We start from the raw sequence: 21,793 nt of genomic DNA, 5'->3' as shown, positions 1-21,793 counted from the left end.
GTGAAGACTTTGGATTTCATTCTGTGTAAAATAGGGAACCATCAGCAAATTCTGAAAAGATGCTAGCGCTCTGTGAATTGGCTGTAGCGAGTCAAGGATGGGTGCAAGGAGACCAGGTAAGGACTATTGCAGTATGGTGTTTAGGATCTCATTTAAGGTGGGCTTAAAGGGGCGCCTGGGTGGCTCAGTAGTTAAGCATCTGCCTTTGGCTCAGGTCATGATCCCATGGTCCTGGGATCCAGCCCCGCTTGGACTCCTTGCTCAGTTGGGAGTCTGCTTCTCCCTCTCCCACTCCCCCTGCTTGTGTTCCCTCTCTTGCTCTGTCTCTCTCTGTCAAATAAATAAATAAAATCTTAAAAAAAAAAAAAAGATGGGTTTAAAGATGGATCCCATTTAAGATGGGGTTGCCAAACACTGGGTTTTGGGTAAGATTGGTGTTACTGTTCTTCAGGGCTGACTTTAAACCACTCCTAAGCAAAAAAAGAACTCTTCTACTTCTTATAAATCTTTTATAATGCATAACACAGCCCAGTGGGTCTAGTGGTAAAGGTTCAGAAAATGCTTATTATTTTGTGATTAAAACATCTATCTGGTCTTTGCTAAGAACTCATAGAAATAACGTCTCTCCATTGAAAAACATAAGTGACACGTGGTTCCCAAGACCAGGTCTATAATTTTAACATAGATCCCCTGACCACATGCCAGAAAGTATGCTCCTCACCACACACAGATCTTTGAATTCTCATAAGAGCCCTGGAAGTTGGGGTTACTCTGTGCAAGTTTACAGACGAAAAAACAGAGATTTGGTGGGGGATTTTAAGTTGCCAGTGGTCATTAGGGAATAAGGGACAGAGCTCTGGCCTTGAATCATGGGCTGATTCTACAGCCCATCCTCAACAATGACAACTCTGAACCACTCACCATAGAGAACTTTGGGGAACTCCCACGTTCTTGGGTGGCCTAATCTTATTTTTATAACCTTTCAGTTTCTTCTGTTTATGCAAAATAGCTAACATGAACAAGAAGAGCCGATTTTTAAGTTTCATTTGCCTGGAAGAAAATAATTAGGGCAGTGATTCTATTTGTTTATTAAGATCCCCTAAGTTAGAATGATTCTTTTGCTCTTGGAAATCATTTGCTCCAATGACAAGAGTGGGTGGGCATTTCATTCCAGCTCCTTTTATGATGTCTGTTGCAGTTATCCTGCAGTGTGACTTTTTTTTCTCAGAAAGCCATAGTACTGCCTTATTTCTACTTAAAAAAAAAAAAAAATCATTAGTGTAGTTGCATTGCAGAAGAAGGGAAAAAACAGATGTGTGATCTGCCCATGAAGTAGAGTAGTTGCCCCACATGAGCTCAGCCTTTTTCATGTGCTAGCTGTGAGCCTGTCCTCATGCTGGGGTGGAGAAGCTCATTACTGCTCAGAGTAACCAAGAAACAGGGCTTGGCAAAGGGAAGAGGGAGACCAAAGGCCCAGAGTGCTCCCACCAAATTGGATCCTGGAAAGTCTGACACTGGGGCATCTACTACAGTCGCTCAGCAGCCACTTGCTTTTTATGACGGAACAGGAGGAATAAAGGTCATTCTAGTGGACTAGAGCATCGCCCAGTATTTGCCAGTGTATAAAAGTGTGGCCATGTGGTATAATGGGTGCAAAAAGTAGCAGATACTCATTTGTCCAGCCAGTAAGTACCCGGTTTTGATGTTTTGTTGAATCTACAGCTCTCACAGAAGCAAAATGAAGTGTCTGAAACTCAGAAAATCTTCCAAGGCTTAGACACCACACTTCTTACTCCTCCTTGCCACTTCTATCTTCTATCTTCTGGGCTGCCCTCCCGCTTTGCGCTGGTGAACTTCTGCCACTGGACTCGGCGTGCCCTTCCTAAATGGCATTTTAGCATGGATGTCCCCAGGTGCCTAGCAGCCTTGCCTAGATTAACGTGTCAGTGGCATATGGCGCAAATGGCCTGTCGTTCAGCCCCAGAATCAGTTTAAAATATCTTCCAGGCTGCTGACTTCTTTGGCATGATGCCTGTGGCCCGGTATTTGAGGAAGGATAGCAACATTGTCTGAAGATTATGTAGAGTGAATTTTCTTGTGTAAGAGCCAGAATCTGACTTCCTGCCTTTCTCCATTTTTCTCTGTCTCTTTTTCCCTGGTAGCTAAACTAAAGAAAGAAGCATACGTTCTGAGGTAGAGTACCTAGAACAAAAAATAATTCTGAGAAAAGTTTTTGTGTGTGTGCCCATTCCTTTTTTGGGCCCCCCATCTTGCTCTTCTTCCATAAAGAGAAGTACCTAGCTTTTCAAACACTGTTACATTTGGTCCTCTTAAAAGACCTCTGTGGAGGTATTTGAACCATTTTGCAGACAAGAAAACTGAGGCCAAGAGAGATTTTTTTTTTTTTTTTTTTTAATGCTGCTAAAACACACTACCTGGAAGTGGCAGAATAGCAGTTCAGACCCAGGTCTGTTTACCCCACAGTCCAAATTCTTTCCACTCTAAGTCCACACACAGACCATTGTCTGAACTGATATTGTGCCCGCATCCAAGCATCTCTGGGGAGGGGGAGATTTTTTACTGCAGTTCAATGGGCAGAGCTCACAGTGGTCAGCGTCTCCATAGGCGTTGTCAGCAAGAGCTCCGGGATTCTTCTCGTACAATCTCCTCATCATGCACTTCTCTCAGTGTGTTTAATGGTGGGTCATTGTTACTGTTTAGTTGCCTGATGGGTTTCTCACTCCTAAATCCAAGTGATGAAGCAGGTCCTGCTGTCCTTGGGATTATCCCCTCTTGATGAGTGATGACCTCAGGATTGGAGACAGCTGACCTGCAGGCAGAGAGAGGGGGATGTCAAAGGTGCCTCCAGCTCAATTTGGATTGATGAACCGGAATAATTCTGGCAGCAGGGCTCATGGAATCGGCCTCAACCAGCAATCTTTCTCAATTTTTGTGTTTGAGTGGAGTGTTTAGGCAATTTTTCACTCACACCCTCTCTATTACAGGTATCTGAAAAACACTATCACCTGTATTAATTGTTACCACAGCACCAAACAATTATCACTGAATGGAACTGCATTTGCTGGCTACTCTTTCCTGCCTGTATGCTCTGCTCTGCAAGAATCTTTCATATAAAATGCCTCTCAGTTCGTTATTCTGTCATCAAAATGCTATACCTGCTTCGAGGCCCTGCTCAAACATCTCTTCCAAAAAACCTCCTCCAAATCTGTCTATCCAAATAAATTATGGAATAATTATTATTACTCCAAATTCCTTACAATGATGATAATAATAATGGTATTTCTTTAAAGCTGTCTAGTTGTCTGGTTTTCTTAAATAAGTAATATCATTGGCCCAACATTTAAATGTATACATTGTACAAATACTCAAAGTGAAAAGCTACTCCCCAGTTCCTGAGCCTTCTAGAGATATTTTAATATATACATGTGCTTTTTAAAAAAAAATCCATCAATAATATATGAGAATAATTGTTAACCTATGTCAGAGTTATGTAAGAGATACTATGCTGAGGACTTTATGTGAACTACTTCATTGAGTCCCCCCACACACAACTTTATGAGACGGGGACTCGTGTTGTGCATATTTACAAATGAGGAGAGGGAGGCTCAGAAAAGTTAAGTAACTGGCCCCTGATCACACAGTTATAACACGGCAGAACTGGAGTTTGACCTCGGGCTGTCAAGCAGAGCCAAGCTCCTCACCCCCATGCTACAGGCCTTAAAGCCACCCTCTTGTCATCTCTTCTATGTATATCTGGCTTTCCAGCTGGATTAAAGGACACTTAGGAAGAAAGGACGCTGTGCAGTACAGCTGATGGAAAGTGTGCTTGACAAGCAAATTCTGACCATGGGACTTACCAGCTGTGTGACACAGTAAGTTTTCAAAATTCTCTGAACCACTGTTTCATTACTGGTAAAGTGGGAATAATGCTAACCTCAGAGAAAGATGGAAGTGTGCTGAGGATTAGGGGAAATAAAGAATGTAAGGCTACTTGGCACATACATGGCATTCGGAAATGGTAGGTACTTTATCAAGAGCCGTGTCTTTTTTAAAGATCCCTTTGCTGGCTTCCACTGTCCTGTGCAGAGCCGGGAGGAAATGCCCACGTGATGTTTGGCATAATACATACAGATCTAGCCTTTGGGATGGCAGGAAAATACCACAAGAAGTCCCAGAAAGTAAATGCAAGATGAGAGGCTCTTGTACCTAATGCCAGTGGGACTAGTTCAAAGTGAACGGATGGTCATTTGTTGGCTATTCAAAGAAATGTATGGAGTAGTAATGGAAGACTGGCCTAAAGGTTATATGCATTATAAACCTCCTCTGAGGTTAGTAAGGAGAAATGGAGTGTGGAGGACAAGAAAGACAAGAAATACTCAGGGACTTTGCCTGGAACATTCTTCCCCCAGATAACTTCATGGTAACTCTTTTAGTTCCTTCCAGCCCCCACCTCCACTTTATTTTTAATTTTTTCCATCTATCATATGATATAATTATCCTGTTTATTGCATTTGTTTCTCATTGTCAGACTCCTCCAGAATGTAAGTTCCTGAGGGCGGGGGTCTTTGTTTTCTTCACTGATGTATCCTAAGCACTCACAATAGTGCCTGGTACCAATAAATTTCTGTTGGAGGAATATGTTTTTCAGATAAGGAAAGTGAGGTTCAGTGACTTGGCTTGGACAAGTTTGCTAGTTAACAGCAGAGTCAAATCTAGAACTCTGTTTTTCTGCCTCCCAAGCCAGCTGTCTTTCTACTAAATCATTTTCCAGGATAGAGGAATATATGTCTAGGATTAAGGAATGATTTGGCTGTTGAGAAATCCAGACAAAACTGGAAATGAGTGCATATAGACAAAATAACTGAACCATAAAAGTGACAGCAGGAAAAAAATCATAGATGTGGGTGGTTGTGTTGATTTTTTTCAAAATTTTAAGTACCTGAGATTCTGCTGTCAGTTTATCTAATGAAATAAGATTCATGATCAATGTGTGGAGACGGAAATTTCAGACCTCATTATACACAAACTGAAGATTATTCCTTTGCTGTCACTGCAGCATTTGACACGCCAGTGAAAACAAAAGGAAATCTGTCTCAGACGCCCCTTTTAGCTTTGACAGATGTGGAAACGCGTGAGTTTGGGACGTTAATTTTTGGTTGGATGTTAACTGCGAGCATGTCCGGAGATGCCACCCCCTAGCTTCCACCTAGCTGAAGCCCAAGTGACGCAATGAATTTCAGCCCAGGACACCGTCCTCCATCCCCACTTCCTTCTCTTATCTCAGAAACAAAGGCAGTCTCTGCCTTTTCCCAGGCTAATCTTCCACCTGAGCTTTTGGTCACGTCCGCTCCTCCTGTTACTTATTCCCTTTCTTGAATCTCAAACCTGTCTTTTCCCCTACAATGGGTGGATATATTCAAATCTCCCCCATGCCAAGGCAAGATAATGAAAACCTCCCAATAATCTCTCGAATCAATTAGCTGTTGATGTGCAACAAAGTGCCCCGAAACAATGGCTTGAAGCAACAAGCATTTTTATTCCTCACAGGTTAGTGAGTCACCTGGGCGGTTCTGCTGAGCTGAGCCAGGCTCCCCCGCCTTGGGCTGGGCCTGAAATACTGACTGCACATTCTCATGAATTATGCGGTCAGCTGGCGGGTCGGCTGGGGCGGGGCGGTCAAAGATGATCTCATTCACGTGCCTGGCAATCAGCGGGTCATTAGTTATGGTGGAGTGGGTGGATAGGCCACCGATCACTTACTCAGCAAGTGAACACGGGCTTGTCCTCATGGTAGCCAGGCGGGATTTCGAGCGAGACAGAGAGGGCAGAAGTACACAAGGCCTTCGGAACTGGTACACTATCACTTCCACTTCACTGTATTGGTAAAAGCAAGTCGCACGGCCAGCCCAGGAACAAGGAAATGGACCCTACTTCTTGATGGCAGGAGCTGCAGAGTCGCATAGCAAAGGGTGTGAAGTCAGGGAGGGATGAGGCAGTAAGTCAGTTTTGCAATCAGTGGGCTTTATCTCTCTTCATCCTTAAGCTTCTGCTCAGATGTCTCTTTTTCTTGACATCCAAACTTCTAGAGAGGGTAGCTGTCTCTTGCTCTGCCTACTTTCTTACCAACCAGTCACTCCTCACCCAAATGACCTCATCTTATTATTTTTTTATTTGAGAGAGAGAAAGAGTGAGAGAGAGAGCATGAGCAGGGTGAGGGGCAGGGAGAGAAGCAGACTCCCGGCTGAGCAGGGAGCCTAATGCGAGGCTCCATCTCAGGGCCCCGGGATCATGACCTGAGCCGAAGGCAGATGCACCTGAGCCACCCAGGTGCCCAATGACCTCATCTTACTACCACTACTCCATTTTGATGCAACTGCTCTCTTTAAAGACAACAATGCCTCAAATACCAAATATTATGAACTACTTTCAGCTTTCATCTTATTTAACCCCAATGTACAATTTGATCCATATGGGTCATTCCCTCTTGCTTAAAACTCTCCTCCCTTACCTTCTACGACTCACTCTCTTCTGGCTCTCTTTCTCCCTTTCTGACCATTCCTTCTCAGATGCTTTGGCAGGCTTATGTTCCTCCTCTGGCCAGTCTTAGTGTTTCCCATGTTTCTGTTGTCTTACTTTTCCTTTCCTGCCTGCCTTCCCACCTTTCTCTCCCTTCTCATGTTAAATTCTCTGGAATCTAATCTAGTCAAGAGTGGATGCTACCTACACGCATCTTTATTCTAACTCATCTGTTGACCTCCAGGAATAAACTGCCAATGCCCACTGGAGGTTGCTATGGGCTCCTCAGATGCAAAGTGTGTCTAAAACTGAGCTTAATATCTTTCTTTCAAAAAACGTGATCCTGTCTTCACTTTCTCTATTAACAGTTTTGCAGCTCTTTAGATTCACTGAGCTAGAAACTAAGGACTGTCCTTAACTCTTTCTGCCCTGGGCTCCCAACAACTCAGGATACTAAATCCTATCAATTCTACTTCCCAAGTATCCCTTCAGCCTCACCCCCTCCTCCCTGCTGCTCCCTGAGTTCAGGCTCTCATCCTCAATTGCCCACCTAATGCTCGAGCCTGTTACCAGCTCCCCCAACCCCTTTTTGCAGCTAGAGATCTTTGTGAAACACAAATCAAACTGTGTTACTCCTTTGCCTCATACACTGCCACTGGCTTATTTCTGCCAAAATCTGAACTTTGCATCAGATGGCAATCATCATCTGCCAAAAAAAAAAAAAAAAAAAAATGTACTCCATGTCATTTAAGAAAAAGAAATGTAGGGGCGCCTGGGTGGCTTGGTCAGGTGAGTGTCTGCCTTCGCCTCAGGTCATGATCCCAGCGTCCTGGGATGGAGCCCTGCATCCAGCGGGCTCCCTGCTCAGCGGGGAGCCTGCTTCTCCCTCTCCCACTCCCCCTGCTTGTGCTCTCTCTCTCTGTCTCAAAGAAATAAAACCTTTAAAAAATAAATAAATAGTAAAAAGAAATGTATTATAAAGAAACAGGGATGGACTTTGGGTGATTATGATGTGTCCAGGTAAGTTCACCCTTGGTAAAAAATGTACCATGTGATGAGCGGTGCTGGGAGATAATAATGGGAGGGGCTTCGCTTGTGCGGGGACAGGGACTATACAGGAAATCTCTGCACCTTCCATTTAGTTTTGTTGTAGACCTAAAACTGCTCTAATAAAGTATTTTTTTAAAAAAGAAGAAGGAATCCTAAAGAAAGGAAGGAGAGAAGAAGGAAGGGAGGGAGGCGTGGACTTCCACGAAGGAAGGATAGCCAGGCAGCAGGGTAGTGGCTTGGGATAATGTCCCATGTTTGCTGGCTCCTCTCTTGCTGCCTTTTGTATCTCATCTCTGCTTCATGCTGTGACTTCGCCTTGTTCGTTCTCCTGCAGACTCCTCCCTACCCTCTCCTCACCACCCCCTACATGTTCATCAAGCACATGGCCCACCACAGGCATTCTAATCCAAGTCTACCTAACTTTCATATCTCTTAGAATAAGTTACTGAGAAAGGAAATCCGATTGGCTTAGCTCATGGGTCAAGTAAGGTCATGTGGACAAAACAGGCCAGCCTGAGGTTCACATCTTCAGTAGGATCTGTAAAGAGGAATGTTCTCAAAGAAGACAGAGTGCGATGAGCAGGTAACTTAGACAGGTCCACTATATTCCTTAATACAGCATGGTATTTTTCTATCAACTTTGATCCTTCTCCCACGGCAATGCATTATCCACTCCAACCACATAGAATTATTTCTCATTCCCTGAACACACGCTCTTTTTCATCTGCTATTCCCAACAGCTGCCATATTCTTCTCCTCCTTAACTTCCTGGAAATATCTTTATTCTTTTTTTTTTTTAAAGATTTTATTTATTTATTTGACAGAACGAGACAGCAGGAGAGCACAAGCAGTGGAAGCAGCAGAGGGAGAGGGAGAAGCAGGCCCCCCGCCGAGCAGGGAGCCCAATGTGATGCGGAGCTCGATCCCAGGACCCTGGGATCATGACCTGAGCCTAAGGCAGTTGCTTAACCAACTGAGCCACCCAGGTGCCCTGTAATCTCTTTATTCTTTAATGGCCAGTTCAAATGTCACCTCCTCAATAAAGCCCACCCTTGCTCCTGTTAGTTGCTCTCTTCTCTGGGAATGCTTAGCACCTTGCACATAGCTTTATTAGACTATAGATCACACCAAACTGAAATTGTTTGCCCCCTTTGTTAGATTATGGGCTTTTTAAAAAAAATTGGCAGGCACTATTCCCAGCAGCTGGTACAGCGTTGGGCTCATACATAGAGATCCAAAAAGCTTGCTGAATGGATGAAGACGTGAATGACCAAGGTCTCTCCACCAGTGGTTCTCAAAGTGTGCTCCTGAATCAGAAGCATCAGCATCATCCGAGAACTTGTTACAAATACAAATTATTGGGCCGCACCACAGACCTACTAAATTAAAAACTCTGAAAGTAAGTGTATTGATAGGCAGAATATTGGTCCTACCCAAAGCTATACATGCTTTAATCCTGAAAACTGTTAATATCTTACCTTACAAGGCAAGGGGGAATTAAGATTACAGATGGAATTAAGATTGCTAGTTAGCTCACTTCAACATAGATTATTCTGGTTTATCCAGGTAGGCCCAATGCAGTCACAAGGATCCTTAAATGGGGAGACAGAAAAGTCAGAACCAGAGAGATGGCATCATAAAAATGACTTGACCAGCCATTGTTAGCTTTGAAGATGAAAGGGGATACTAACCAAGGAATATGGGCAACCTCTAGAAGTTGGAAAAGGCAAGAAAACAGATTCACCTCAAGAGCCTCCAGAAAGGAACTCAGGCCTTAGTGTTTAGCAAGCCCTTCAGGTGAGTCTGCAGTTTCCTCCCACTATGCACTCCAGCGCCTGGCACTAAGCCTGCTACAAACTCCTTCTTTCTTATATTTGCTTCTGTGACTGTCTCTGTACCGTTTACCACTGCATCCTAGCTCCCAGCCCAGCACTGGCACTCAACAGCCACAGTGGCTTACACTCACTGAGGGTGTCTTTGTGTAAAGTGCTGTTCTAAGCACTTTACATGACTTAACTCACTTAGCCCTTCTAATACCCCATGGAGTAGGTAATACTAACATCCCATATTTTATACATGAGTAAACTGAGGCAAGGAGAACAAAAAGCAACTTGCCCAAGGTCCCCCAGCTAATAAGTGGCAGAGCCAGGATTTAAAATCACTCTCATTCCAGAGTCCATGCTCGAACCCTATGCTGTGTGGTTATAGGCAGGGTACAGTATATAACTGATGGGTGAGTGAATTAATAAATAAATGAATATGAAACAATAAGTCTCACCTGAGGACTTTAGAAGGATGTTTGAGAAGCAGTAGCAGAATTCTAAGACAATGTCATCCCACTGCTGATTCAGTGGAGGGGAGAAGACACATGCCCCACCTGTGTGTATGTAGGACCGAGCACCTGGAAAGGCAACTGGGGTGGCAGGGAAGGCTGGACTGGCTAAAGATGGCAGAGGATAAGACTGGAGAGGGTACACATTGGGTAGGGATGGTGGCTCTCAGGAATGAGGCAGGTGGGAGTTGAAAGCTAACAGAAGGGTCAGGGCTGGACCTGGCTTTTCACCACATTATCACCAGCATCTAGCCTATGTTGGACTCAGAGCCCCAGAGCTCAAATCAGCAACATATATTTGTTGAATGAAAAGGATTTTTAAAAAAAGATTCTTATTTATTTATTTGAGACAGAGAGAGAAAGTGAGGGCATGAGCAGGGGGGAGGGGCAGAGGAAGAAGGAGACTCCCAGCTGAGCAGGGAGCCTGACGTGGGGCTCCATCCCAGGACCCCGGGATCATGACCTGAGCTGAAGGCAGACACTTAACTGACTGAGCCACCCTGGTGCCCCTGAATGAAAGAGATTTTTAGTGTGAAATTGTTCTAGGATCTTCAGGCTTTTGTTTCAAGGTGTTCAAGGAAGATTTCTTATTAGATTCACCAGAACTCTCAGCTGTGACCCGAATAATATGAGGGGAAAGGCTGAACCAAAATTCGATGAACTGGAGGAAGTGGAGACAGGGAAGTAGAGAAGTACACTGACCACTGGTCAGTGGTCAAGACCTGGTGTCCAAGGAGTGTGGCCATCCCCAGTCAGGGACCTGTAGGCCTTGCTGAAGAGGGGGATTCCAGCATTTATTCAGTGCCCACTGTGGCAGGCATGGAGGCAAAAGCATGGTGCTTTCCTCCTGGAGCCCACTAAAGTAAAGTGTCCCCATAGTGGGCAGAGCCCAGGAAAAGGAAACCAAGGGAAGCAGGTCATTTTAATTTCATTTTGCTTTAGTGTCAGTTTCATTTTCAAGATAAGGTCCTAGTCCTTTTTTTTTTTCTTTTTTTTTTTTTTTAACTACAGTGAAATTTGGGAAACCCATTTTAAGTGGATTTACCTTTAGTGACTTTTTCCAGTATCAAATTTTCTGCATTACTTTGCAGGGAGCCCTGCTTCTGGCCCCACTGCTCTATGTACTACAGTGGGTGGAGAGCTCAGCCGGCCCCACAGCCAGGACGCTGGGGAAGGCAGTAGAGAAGTGGGTCCAAGTTACCTGCAACACACCTAGAACTCAGTGTTGCATGGGTCCAGAAGAGTGTCGTGGCAAGAGGACAGCATTTGGTGCTAGATGGTCCTAGGTTTTAAATCCCACTCAATAGCTGTGTGATATTGGGCAAGTTGCTCAACTTTTCTTGGTTTCCTCAACTGTATTGGTGGGCTACTCATCTTACCATACTGGGCTGTTGAAAGACTTACAGATGATCATCTCTCTCCAGTAACCACCAATGTTAGTTTCCAACTGAGGATGTCACTCCTACACTGAGACTCACTTTCTATTTATGTGACAGGATTATTTTTAAAAGTCATAAAAAACTGAAATGAGAAGAAGCAATGCTCAAGTCTCTGTTTCACTCCTCTCTTTCTTCCTTAGATCCTTTATCCTCTTCGTATTCTCACTTCCCACCCCCTAGATGTGTCACCTTCCAAAGCACAGAACCTGAATATAATCTAGAGGTTTTATACCACTAATAATGTTTTGGCTTTTTCTATGTAAAGTAGAATGCTGGGTAGCTGAAGTTCAGGAGGTTAAGTTACCTGGCCTAGGTCACACAGCTAGCAAGTGTAAGAGCCAAGATTAAAAGCCAGATCACTCTGACCTTAAAGCTAGAGCTCTTTCCTTAGCAGACTATCTCCTCTCCAGCGACAACAATTTCTCAAAGCAGGTCTGGTTCCCAGAGTAACCCAGGACTTGCTCCAGGGATAGAAACAGAGCATCCTTTCCTACCAAATATAGGACACTAAAAATTCACATCAGGAGTGGCTCAAGCATGGAGCATCATCATCCCAGAAGGTAAAGAGCACTGCAGTGGAGCTTTGTAGACAGGCCAGGTTAGAATCCACTTACTAGCTGGATGATTTTGAGCAAGTTACTCAACCTTCCTCTTACTCAATCTTCTGTAAATTGGGAATAAAATGAACATTACCAACTTCACAGGGTTATGTGGGGATCAGGTGGAGATAAGGTTTATAAAGAGCTTAGTACAAGGCACAGCACAAGTCCTCAATATATACCAGTCATAATTCAGCCTACAGGGAGTGCAGGAGCCTCTGCTCCTCACCTGTACCTGGGGGGGACGTGTGCTAGAATATACAACCTGAACAGAAATGCATCTGGAAGAAATACAGGCCAGTGTAATGCAACAATCAAGTGAAAAATTCGCATATGCTTATTCTTTTCACTTGAATAGGGAAACTCAGACAATTAATGTTTGGAGAGGAACATGAAGCAAACAGAATGAAGTCAAGCATTCCCTCATATTAATGTCATGTGACCCCACAGCCGCCAGAGCCATTTTGGTTGTGCTAAGAAGACCATGCCCAGAGTGCTTCATTAAAACTTCACTAACAGTAGCTCTACCACCCATGAAAAACTGTTTTCTTCTCTCTTCCTGTGAAATCATCCCAGTTGCCTCTGAATAGAGACCCTCACATAAACAGTATTGAAGTATAATTAGTAATGTTCCTTCCTCAGTTTCCTACTTTGTTGTACATCTTCCCTGGTATTCCACCATGCTGAGAATTCCAGGCTGGAAATAGCTGCCCCTCACCCCAGGCTTTGTTTGTTTATTTCATCTTCCTCCTCAGGGGCAGCCAGCAAAACTTCCTAGAAAGTAGAATTCGTTTGAAATCCAGCAAGGTTTTCTCCAGCACTTTGACCTCCCTAATGTCCTTCTAACATGGATTGTTTTAGTGTGGGTGCCTGTGTCCAGGAAACCAGAAGAATAATATTTCTGTTTGAAGAGACCCGGAATCCTAAGTCTTAGTCTGAGAAGAACTGAGACTCAGTGATGTGGGGACTACATAGCCAGGCAGTGCCTTAGTGGTTCAAGAAGCTTTTTTACCCCTTTAACTGGCATATCAGTTGTCACAGCCTTTCTGCATTGTGACATCTTGTGTTCCTTACTAAAATAATTTTTTCATTTGGAATTCTCATCTTCCCATTATTGGTGACAATGCTATCAGAGCCCCCTTCACAACCATCTATTCTGGGCCGTATTCCTACTTCTGTATTGATTCTTGGTGCATTATCTTGACTCCAAGCCACCCAAGAAAGCCAGAATCTGCCCCAAGTCTGTCTCCAGGGTACTTGTGAAAATGCATTTGCCTGTCCTACTTCCTCTTAGCCCTCTTTCTTTGATATGGGTCTCTTTTTTAGGAGACTGTGTGTAAGGCAAAGACTCTTTTTGGAGATATTCTTTGCATTAAAAAAAGTGTATTACTGGTGAGTATCAATTATAATGAGGCATTTTTACTGTGGCTTGATAATGTTCGAACCAAGGAACAGTGGCCTCTGAGCTGAGAGCCTGGCAGCTACATTTTATTAACCCAAGTCAGGGTGCTAAGCTGATTTTCAGGCTTGATTGACAGAACCCTTTCAGCATCAACCGTGGAAAACTATTAGGAGGAAAGAATTCCATCGGGGCATATTCTGCTTGTAATAGTTTTAATGCAGAAGTGCATTTGATCAGCAGCATGCTGAGCTCATATCATTTCCAGAGTGAGTAGCAATGTGGTTCCAGTGTCATTTACCACAACCAATTATGGTACATCCTGACAACATTTAAAACAGAATTAGATTAAGAAAAATGCATTCTCAAGATTGTAGTCTGAGTGGCAAAATACCAGACTTTCGGTGGATCTCATTTTTGCTTCTCTTTCAGTATAAGAACAAGCTGATGAAGAAGGGGGGGGAGGGGGAGGAGGAAGAGAAGAAAAGGACACTTTTAGGGGCAAGAGGCTGAGTGAGAGCATAAAAAGCAGGATGCAACTGCTTTCTTCAGTACTCTTCTCTGTTACTGAGGATCTTCTGTTTACAAGAGTCAGACCGTCTTTCTTCAAGCACCAGATTCACTTCCCAAAATCAGAGAATGCATTTCTCAGCCCTCCTCCCCATTCTTATCCTCCACAAAAAGCACCAGTTCTAATGAATAAAAATCCTTGTGATATAATAAAACAGTAGCCATAAAGCCACCACTGTGTTCAGAAGGTTCTACTCCAGTGGCAGTATTGACTGATCTATGGACCAACAGAGGGATTCTTCTAAATATTTCATACCTTAAGAGGATCAGACAGCCAGTGCTATCTTCTGAATTAACCAGCTATGAAGTTCACTGGGATAGTACACTTGGGGAACCTGTCCAGGAAATCAAATATCAAATACTTTCTTTTTTTAAAATAAGTTTACTGAGTTATTAGAATACAAAAGTGATACATTGCAAAAAAAAAAAAAATCAGAAAATATAGAGGAAAGCAGTGAAAAATAAGGATATCATCCAGAGATAAGCACTGCTGATACTCTGGCATCACCTACGCACATATTGGGCAACAAAAATGTTATTAAATCCCTTCCTTTTCTTCCTCTTTTAAGTTACATTGAAAATACATCCCTGTATATCAAACTTCAATGTGACTAAGAATCACCCGAGTTATTTTAAATACGTGGATGGCTGTGCTCCACATCTAGAGATTCTATGTCAATAAGAAAGGCATAAGACCCAGGGATATGCATTTTATCAAGCACTGCAAGTGATACTGATGTTTCTAATTCTCAAACCGCACCTTAGGAAGTAAACATCTTTGCAAATACTTATCTTTCGTCTGATGATTTTCTTAGGATAAAGTTCTAAAAGTGAACTCTTCATTTTGGCAGAGGCTATGCCGTGCAGCATTTCAATAATCTACCTTATTTGTAGTTATCTTGTTGATAAAAAGGGTGGGTCACGAAGACAGGTATATGTCCCAAGACAGGAAGGACATCTGAGGCATGGGTGAACAGGGTAAGTATGTCCAAGGGCCCTTAGAATAGGCCTGTCAGGTGTCTGTGGGATGCATAAATCCTCTTCAAGCAACCCCTTGGCTCTTCCATGGAGCCTGGCAATGAGAAAAGTTGAGGAGGGATGGGGCAAAGGCACATGGTAAGAGCGGATTTAACATCTTGGTTCCTAGAGGGGAGGGTGCCTGCCACTGCCATTTGCATAGGGAGATTGCTGCCAACAAAGAATCACCAAATGAGACAGCTCCATCCCCAAGTTCCACTTGTATAAAATTCACATTTGACTGGCATTCTGTTTCCGAGTTTTCCAAAAGTTTGAGAAATGAGAGTAAGAAAGAATATAGGTATTTCTCCATTTCCGAGATATGAGTGCACTTAAGAAAGTATACATACACTCACTCATGGGAACAAAGGCAGGCACACATTCCCCTACTTACAATCTCCCAACTCCATCCAGAAAGAGATTTCCAACTACAAGCTTCGTGTAAAGAACAATTTTGCCCAAGGTCACAAAAATATGGAAAACAGGTAGGCATCCAATTTCAATCATTATAAGGGAAAAAGGTTGTCTTCCATTTTGGGGGGGTAAATGTTATTGAGTATGATATACATAAAAGAAAGTATTCAAATCACAAGTTTACTAACTCAACATGCTGGTATAAATTAGCATCCAAATCAAGAACAGAAAATACCCCAACTCCAGATATCCCCTGGTGCCAGCTTACAGCCAGTATTCTCCCCAAAGATAGCCACCATCCTCACTAACAGATTTAATTAGTTTGACCCTGTTTTTGAGCTTTATATAACTAGTATCATATAGTATATGCCCTCTTACAGAGTTTTTTGGCTAGATTTTATAAATCATTAGTCTAACTCCTTATGTTGTATACAAACATGTCCCAATATTGAAGCACAAATATCCCCCTAAAAGAAATTTAAAATATATACATTAAATAAGTCAGTGTCCATTTGTGCCATTAACACTGAATGGCTTTATCTAAGTTTTGCCCAGCTGAATCTCTGGGGCACTTGAGCCTGTCCATAGGAAGTAATAATGATCCTAAAAGGTTACTCCGTGGGGTGCATGACAGACACTGTGAGAGGCAGTATAATGCAGTGGAAAAAAGATGAGCTTTGGAACCATATTTAACTAAGTTCAAATAGAATCATCTCCACTTACCAGCCATACTATCTTGATGAAGTCACATAATCTTGCTGGGGCTCAGACACATAATATTTGTTTTTTAGTTACTTCTATGCCTGTAAAATGGGGAAAATATCTCATTAGGTTGTTGTGAAAATTAAATTAAGATCACAAATGTAAAGTACTTGACATATAATAGGTGCTCTATAAATATTCATTCTCTTTCTTCCTTCAAACACCAAACATTGATTATCCATCAGATTTAGCCTGTTGTGTATACACAAGGTAAACAAATATATTTTCTTTTCCTTTTTAAAATATATTTCAACAGCAAATATTTGAACTCACTAACTAGCAAGTTTAACATCATTTGAAAACCAGGTTTGTGAATCAAGGGAATTTAAAGTTGTTGACAGAGTCTTTTTCAGAACTGAGAAATGTCACTGTTCATTCTTTGGAAACCTGTATGGTATCATATCCCTCACATATCCTACCATGCTGGTCTAGCTGTTTATCTATTAATGATTTCCATCATAAAACTATTGTTATCTCAGCTTCCTGTGATGGCCGAAGAGCACACAAAATCATCATTTTCCAACAAGAGCACAATGCATCCAATGTACTTCCATGACATTATCATTTTATTAATAGCCATCATGGCAATCAATTTACAATGGCCTTTCAGTTAGACATGTGTACGATCGTGTAACGATCATGTGATTTCTGCATTTTCACCAGTATCCATATTAAATCTCTGGCAGATTGCTAATGAGCTGATGTTGGAATGACAGAATAGTCTGTTATCATTTGTCCATTCACAGTTTCCTCACCAGCCCATCTGTGCTCGGAACAGAGCCACCATGGAGCATGCAGGCTGGGACAGTTTCTCCATTTACACCTTTTGCCTTCAGAGGCCTCTGGGAAGCCTGTCCCTAATTAAAGATTTTAACAAACATATTGCCAGCTTTCTAACACTGTTATTAAACTGCTCTCTTTTGTTAGAAAAGGTGCTGTTTGTCAGCAGTTTGTAGATTTAGATATTTAGTGTGTGTTTCTGTAGTCCTGCAAAATATTTGTGTTTTTTAGAACAATTCAATTAGTATGTTATGCATGCATGTACCTGCATGCACAATACATATGGTACACATGCTATCAAAATCCCATATAATTATTCACACTCACAAGGACAAAGAAATGTGTGTATTTTTATGGACACACAGACTTCTCTACAGAACAAGGCGGAGCTGTGGAATCCTCTAAGGTTGAATACTTTAAGGTTGGAACTGTTACAACAAAATGATCAGACTGAAATCATGGCTCAGATAATTTGGGGTAAAGGTAAAGTATTTTTTACCTGAAATGTTTGTATACTTAGGGTACACTAAAAAGAATCTGACTTCCCTGCTAGAATATACATAGTTAGGAGGAGAGATGTACCCTTGTACTAAACACCTAACAGAATGGTGGTTCTCAATCAGTGTGGGCACGGTTGGGCTGAGTGGGGAAGTGGGACATGGGGCCAACTGAGAAGCTTTCGTGATACCCTCTCCCACCACCACCATCAAATTTGGACATTCTCCATTATACCCAGTTGAGAAATACTGCACTAGTGCTCTGAAGGAATAAGAGAGATGACAGAGCTGACAGCTTCCTGCCCAGGAAAAGGCTGTCCAATCATTATCTTGGAAAGGGGTTCATTTTCACTCTTCCTAAAGCTGAGCATAGTGAGGGCTGGCCTTTCTGGTAATAGCCATGTAAAGGTTTTCCAGACTAAAGTCACTCCCTAACATTGAGGGGCCTGAGACCTTCACCACCAAGGCAGGAATAATAATTCGCAGGAGTCCAGCTCCTTGAAGATCAGACGGTGACTCTGAATGCTGCTTTGGAATGATTTCCGCTGGTGACACTGTGACACCGAGGGACTATGAGATGCATCTCCCAGTGTGCAAGTTTTGTGGTCACTTATCATTATGAAATTTTAATGCAGGTTTTGATGGTTTGATTTAATTCTTAAATACAAGCAGGTCTGAGGGAGATGCCACAAATCATAAGGCAAGGTCCTTGTCCTAAAAGAATGTGCATACCAGAGAGCTAATACCCATATATAAAAACCATATGCTCTATCTAATACCACAGGGTAGCCAATGCTAAGAGCCAGATGATTGGCACAAATACAGGGGACTTCAGAGGCTGGAGACATCACTTCTAGAGAGGACAAATTAGGAAGGTGTAGGACCTTGAGAGAGGGAGAGAAGATATTGTGAGCTGGGATAATAGTGGGAAAGGACAGATTTATTTGGGGAACCTTGAATAGGCTGCTTTGGCTAGAGCAGAAGTTTGTGATGGAAAATTGAGAAAGGAAGGTTTCAAAGGTACAGGGTCACTTTGTTAAGGCTAAAGATCTGTATTTTATCTGTGTGGATTTTTTTGTTGTTGTTAGTTAATTGGTTTATTTTTCCCTTTTAGATAAACTTATTTTTATTTGTTTTTTTAACTTAAAAATTATTTATTTATTTATTTATTTGTGAGAGAGAGAGAGAGCAAGCACAAGCAGAGGCTGTGGCAGGCAGAGGGAGAAGCAGACACCCCACTGAGCAAGAAGCCTGATGCAGGACTCAATCCCAGGACCCTGGGATCACGACCTGAGCCAAAATCAAGAGTCTGACGCTTAACTAACTGAGACACCCAGGCACCCCTATTTTGTAATTTCTATATAGATAATAGTATCTTCTGTGAACAAAGACAGTTTTATTTCTTCTTTCCCAATCTATATATCTTTTATTTCCTTTTCTTGTTTTATTTCATTAGCTAGGATTTCCAGTACCAGGGTGAAAATGAGTGATGACGAGGGACATCCTAGTCTTATTCCTGATCTTCACACAAAACCTTCAAGTTTCTCACCACTAATTATGACGTTAGATTTAGTTTTTTTGTGTGTTATTTATCCAGCTGAGGACATTCCCCTTTATTCCTAGTTTTCTGAAAATTTTTTTTTATCATAAAAGAATGTTGAATTTTGTCACATATTTTCTCTGCATCTATTCATCTGATAATTTTTCTTCTTTAGCCTATTGATGTGTTAGGATTATACTGATCATGTAATGTTGAATCGGCCTTGCACACCTGGAATAAGTTTCATTTGGTCCTGGTGCAAAATTATTTTTATACATTGTTGGATTCAATTTGTTATCATTTCACTGAGGATTTTTTTAAACTTTTTAAATTTAAATTCAATTAATTAACATATAATGTATTACTGGTTTTAGAGATATGGGCCTGTGATTCATCAGTTTTATATAATACCCAGTGCTCATTACATCACATGCTCTCCTTAATGTCCATCACCCAGTTACCCCATCCCTCCACTCCTCCCCCCTCCAGAAACCCTCAGTTTATTTCCTATGATTAAGAGTCTCTTATGGTTTGTCTCCTTCTCTGGTTTTGTCTTGTTTTATTTTTTCTGCTCTTCCGCTATGCTCCTCTGTTTTGTTTCTTAAATTCCACATGTCAGTGAGATCATATAATAATTGTCTTTCTCTAAATGACTTATTTCACTTAGCATAAAACCCTCTAGTTCCACCCATGTCATTGCAAATGGCAAGATTTCATTTTTTTGATGGCTACGTAATATTCCATTGTGTGTGTGTGTGTGTGTGCGTGTATACCATATTTTCTTTATCTATTCATCTGTCAATGGACATCTGGGCTCTTTCCATAGTTTGGCTATTGTGGACATTGCTGCTATCAACATTGGGGTGCATGTGCCCCTTCGGATCACTACATTTGTATCTTTGGGGTAAATACCCAGTGTGCAATTGCTGGGTCATAGGGTAGCTCTATTTTCAACTTTTTGAGGAACCTCCATACTGTTTTCCCGAGTGGCTGTACCAGCTTGCATTCCCACCAACAGTATAGGAGGGTTTCCCTTTCTCCACATCCTCACCAACATCTGTTGTTTCCCGACTTGTTAATTTTAGCCATTCTGACCAGTGTGAGGTGGAATCTCATTGTGGTTTTGATTTGTATTACCCTGATGCCAAGAGATGTGGAGCATTTTTTCATGTGTCTGTTGGCCATTTGCATGTCTTCTTTGGAGAAATGTCTGTTCATGTCTTCTGCCCATTTCTTGGATTATTTGTTCTTTGGGTGTTGAGTTTGGTAAGTTCTTTATAGATTTTGGATACAAGCCCTTTATCCAATATGTCATTTGCAAATATCTTCTCCCATTCTGTCGGTTGTCTTTTGGTTTTGTAAACTGTTTCCTTTGCTGTGCAGAAGCTTTTTATCTTGATGAAGTCCCAATAGTTCATTTTTGCCTTTGTTTCCCTTGCCTTTGGTGACGTGTCTAGCAAGAAATTCCTGTGGCCGAGGTCGAAGAGGTTTTTGCCTGTGTTCTCTAGAATTTTGATGGATTCCTGTCTCACATTTAGGTCTTTCATCTATTTTGAATCTATTTTTGTGTATGGTGTAGGAAATGGCCCAGTTTCATTCTTCTGCATGTCACTGTCCAATTTTCCCAACACCATTTATTGATGAGACTGTCCTTTTTCCATTGGATATTCTTTCCGGCTTTGTTGAAGATTAGTTGATCATAGAGTTGAGGGTCCATTTCTGAATTTTCTATTTTGTTCCATTGATCTATGTGTCTGTTTTTGTGCCAGTACCATACTGTCTTGATGATTACAGCTTTGAAATAGAGCTTGATCACTGAAGATTTTTGTATCTATGTTCACCAGAGATGTTGGTCTGTCATTTTCCTATAATGTCTTTGTCTGGTTTTGGTATTAGGGTAATGCTGGTCTCTTAGAATGAGTTTGGAAATATCCCCTCTGCTTCTATTTTCTGGAAGAGATTGTAGAGAACTGGTATAAATTTTTTTTAAGGTTTGGTAGAATTCACTAATGAACCCATCTGGGCCCCATGCTTTCTGTTTTGGAAGGTTATTAATTATTAATTCAATTTCCTTAACAGATATATGCAATCCAGATTGTTTATATCATCTTGTGTGAGTTTTGGCAGATTGTATATTTTAAGGAACTGGTCTATTTCATCTAGGTTATAGATTTTTGTAGGCATAGAGTTGTTCACAGTATTCCTTTATTATCCTAGGATTTAATGTCCAAAGGATATGTAGTGAGGTCTCTACTTTCATTTCTGATATTAGTAATTTGTGTCTTCTTTTTTTCCTACTTAGTCTGGCTAAGGCTTATCGATTTTCATCTTTTCAAAAAATTTTTAAAAACCAGCTTTTGTTTCATTGATTTTTCTCTACTGATTTCCTGTTTTCAATTTCATTGATTTCTGACCTAGTTTTTACTATTTCTTTTCTTCTGCTTACCTTGGATTTAATTTACTCTTCCTTTTCTAGTGTTCTAAGGTGGAAGCTTGGATTATTGATTTTAGATTTTTCTTCTTTTCTAATATATGCATTCAGTGCTATAATTTTCTCTCTTCACACTGCTTCCCACAAATTTTGATAAGCTGTATTTTCATTTTCATTTGGTTTACAATATTTTTAATTTTTATTTATTTATTTATTTATTTTTGGTTTACAATATTTTTAAATTTCCTTTGAGATTTCTTCTTTGACCCATGTATTATTCAAAAGTGCGTTAATCTCTAAGCATTTTGGGATTTTCAGCTATTTTTTCTGTTTTTGATTTCTAGTTTAATTCCATTTTAGTCTGAGAGCATACATTGTATGATTTATAGTCTTTTAAATTTTTTGAAGTACGTTTTATGGCCCCAA

General features: G+C 41.5%; 1 long non-coding RNA gene across 8 annotated transcripts in view; it reads right to left on the bottom strand.

The window, feature by feature from the left end:
- Positions 1–2,354: 2,354 nt before the first annotated feature.
- LOC118019159 overlaps positions 2,355–21,793 on the bottom strand; it is a 63,758-nt gene continuing 44,319 nt past the window's right edge. For 7 of the 8 annotated variants that reach the window (XR_004681590.1, XR_004681592.1, XR_004681591.1 and 4 more), the window contains 4 exons: positions 16,081–16,160; positions 14,183–14,998; positions 5,782–5,968; positions 2,355–2,830 (listed from right to left, as the gene is read on the bottom strand). This is a non-coding gene — a long non-coding RNA (uncharacterized LOC118019159). The remainder of the gene's footprint in view (positions 2,831–5,781; positions 5,969–14,182; positions 14,999–16,080; positions 16,161–21,793) is intronic. The other variant, XR_004681593.1, reaches the window with a different exon arrangement.

Source organism: Mirounga leonina, unplaced genomic scaffold, assembly GCF_011800145.1.
Source record: "Mirounga leonina isolate KUSES-001 unplaced genomic scaffold, KU_Mleo_1.0 Mir_173, whole genome shotgun sequence".
In the NCBI taxonomy this organism is placed as follows: domain Eukaryota; kingdom Metazoa; phylum Chordata; class Mammalia; order Carnivora; family Phocidae; genus Mirounga; species Mirounga leonina.
This window is presented reverse-complemented; position numbering and strand designations above follow the sequence as displayed.